At 39.4% G+C, this 3,488-nt stretch overlaps 1 pseudogene; it reads left to right on the top strand.

The window, feature by feature from the left end:
* Window positions 1-81: 81 nt before the first annotated feature.
* LOC105819023 lies at window positions 82-1,090 on the top strand (annotated as a pseudogene).
* Window positions 1,091-3,488: the final 2,398 nt, after the last annotated feature.

Below are 3,488 nucleotides of genomic sequence, written 5' to 3'. Positions count from 1 at the left end.
TAATCTCTGATCTTGGCTCTCTGCTCCTCCCATTCAACTACGAGCTGCATCTTCTTGTGCAGTGCCAACCACATTCCTGGGATGTGGCTGGGATACCATGGTAAAAGTGAAGGCCAGAGAAAATGGATTTGGCTATATTGGCACCTGGTCACCAGGGCTGCTTTTAACCAGTAAAGTAGATATTGTCACGATCAGTGAATGACGTCAACTACATAGTCTACATGTTCCAGTATGATTCCACCCATGGCAAGTTCCATGGCACAGTTAAGGCTGAGAACAGAAAGATTCTCATTAATGGAAATCCCATCACCATCATCCACAAGTGAGATCCCACCAAAATCAAATGGGGCAATATTGGTGCTAATTATGCTGTGGAGTCCACTGGCATGTTCACTATTTTCGAGAAGGCTGAGGCTCACTTAGAGGGAGAAGGCAAAAGCATCCCATCTCTGCCTTGTCTGCTGATGCCCCCCATCTGTGATGGGCATGAGCCATGAGAAGTACGAAAATAAACCTCATTATTGTCATCAAAGCCTTCTACCCCACCAACTGCTTAGGCCCTCTAGCAAAGGTCGTTGACGACCACTTTGGCATCATGGAGGAACTCAAGACAATAGTCCATGCCATCACTGCCATCCAGAAGACTGTGCATGGCCCTTCTTGGAAACTATGGTATGACAGCCACTGGGTTCTGCAGAACACCATCCTTGCATCTACTAGAATTGCTAAGGCTATGGCAAGGTCATCCCTAAGCTGAATGGAAAGCTGACTAGCATGGCCTTCTATGTCCTGACTACCAATGTGTCAGCTGTGGACCTGAACTGCAGTCTAGAGAAACCTTCCAAATATGATGACATCAAGAAGGTAGTGAAGCAGGCATGAGAGGGCCCCCTCAAGGGCATCCTGGGCTACACTGATCACCAGGTTGTCTCTGCAACTTTAACAGTGACACCAACTCTTCCACCTTCAATGCTAGGGCTGGAATTGCCATCGACAACCTCTTTGTCAAGCTTTTTCATGGTATGATAATGAATTTGACTACAGCAACAAGGTGGTAGATCTTATGGTCCACATGGCCTCCAAGGAGTAAGAACCCCCACCACCATGAGTGCCAGTGAGAGAACAAGAAGAAAAGACAGGCCCTCATCTGCTGGGTACTCCCTGCCCTACTGTGTTCCCCATCATACTGAGATTATTCCCTCCTTGACACAGTTTCCATGCCAGAACCCCTGGAGAATGGGAGGGGCCTAGGGAGCCCCACCTTGTCATGTATAAATAGAGTCACCGGTACCCGGCCCTCTTCCCCCAAACAATCTCTGATATCAAATATAAATATGAGTTCACACAAATAGTTACCTGAATGAGCTAGAATCAGAATTCTTAAATTTTAGTAAAGAAAGAGACTGAAAAAAAATGAGTGATTGCATTATGTTGTCATTTTTTTTTAAAGCTGCTGGGTTGGGAATTCAATTGTTTGTACCCAAAGGGACCCTAACTATTAAACTAAATTTTAAATCTCAGAAATGTGACAAAATTGCAGTCATCTGTACATGGAAGACATGCAAGAGAAAATCAGCTTAGTGAATGAACGGTTAAAGCATAGGTCAGTGTTTATTAAAGGAAGAACAACGTAGGCCTGCAGGGAGAAGCCATGGCTCATTTTATGTCCCTATTTTCTTTCTTTTTTTTTTTTTTTCATTTTTTCTCTTTCCCTACTGTTTGTATAGATGAGAATCAACAGAAAGGATAATATATTGTAATTAAGACTGAGTAAGGTATGAGGTTAGGAAGACCTTCCATGTGAAGAGAAAGGAAGTTTGATTCTTTTTGGCTCTTAGGACACTTGTATTTCTATGAGCTAACAGAGGTAAGCAATACCAAGCTTCTTATATTATATTTCCTTATTCTAGGAAGGCCTGGACAGACAGTCGAAACATGTTCTTCCATAGTTTTTTGGGGAAAAAAATATCGTACCTACTTATTAAGAACCTGTTTATCCTGAATGGAAAATACTGCAGAATGTTAGGGATTGGATATGGGACTAGGTAAGAAAGGAGAGAGATTTGTTAAGTGATAGTACTTTTGTTATACTACGTCTAGTCTAGGTTAAGGGAATTCTTAACTTAGTTGACCAATTTATGGGGGAGAGGAGTCGAGCCACATTGCTTTGCCTGAAATTAAGCCACTATTAGTTGTGGCTTAATTTAGCCACTATTAGTTGTGGCCCAATTATTTGTTGGGCCTACATCTCCCTCAGGAACTTTTGAGGTCATTAGGGATTAGTTAAGAACCCAATTCAAAATATTTAGCATCATTTTACATTACCACCACTTATTTTACAATTTCTTCCTTTTCCCATGGCTACCACACAAATCGTTAAAGAATGGTTATGGTGCATCTTCATCAGGTACACATATGTGAAAGAAAATCAAATATGTATATTTGATAGAATATCTAATGCAAAGTGATTTAAAAATCCATTCTGACTCTATCAAGGGACAAGTGGTTGACAACCGCTGTGTCTTAAAAGACACATAACTTTATGCTACAAAGAAATGGCCTTGCTTATGGTTTTGTTGTGATTCTACCAATAGGACTTGCCATTAACTCCACAGTGCATCATTTGCTACCAGTGATAATTCCAACACCTTAAATACTACTGGGCGTGCTACTTGCACCACAGCCTGGATCTACTGCAGAGTCCTTTCTTGCTCTAGACCTTCTCAAAGCAAGTAGCCTTCCATATCACCTGGTATATAGCCCATGATAAACAGAATAAACTATAAATTTAATGATAATAAATGTACAGTTATGTAGATTCACAGTTGGTTGAAGGACCAAACCTAAAACTGCTAATAAACAGACAGATGTCAATCTGCAGGAAGTTGTTTAAACACCTTCTAACAGAGCCTTTCCTACTCCACATTTATACCAGTTCCTGAAACAGAGATGGCATGATGAGTGATTTTGAAGGCACAACTAATTCAGGATACATTAGTAAGTATATTCAATTTCAGAATCAGGACATGAAAGAGTATTGATGAGTTAGATGGTCCAAAGAAAATTAAGTTAAATGTAATAGAATAAATGTAAAGTACTATATCATGCTTAGTTCTAAAGAAACAATTGAAGAAATGTGGAATGAAGAAATAAGTCTTTAGGCCAGCATATGTGGAAAAAAAAAACAACTATGAGTTCTAGGTGACTGTAGCTTTTATAAGATTCTGTTGAATGATGTGAAAAATGCAAATTTGGTCTTAGACTCTAGTAACATAAGTACAGAATACAGAGTGGAGAATTTGATAATCACATTGTAACTTCTGACTCAGAGTGCATTTAGGGTAAAAAAAATCCAATTTGCATGCTAGATCTTTAAATTTAAAGAAATGTCATCCAACATAGAATATGTTCAGAAGAAAATGGCCAGTTTCAGAGAATGCCTTACTATGAAAAATAAACAAATACATGAATAAATGAAATTTTAAAAG

The sequence above is a fragment of the Propithecus coquereli genome, unplaced genomic scaffold, assembly GCF_000956105.1.
Source record: "Propithecus coquereli isolate 6110/MARCELLA unplaced genomic scaffold, Pcoq_1.0 Scaffold462, whole genome shotgun sequence".
NCBI lineage: Eukaryota > Metazoa > Chordata > Mammalia > Primates > Indriidae > Propithecus > Propithecus coquereli.
Note: the sequence above shows the minus strand (reverse complement) of the source record. Positions and strands in the feature narration are given on the sequence as shown.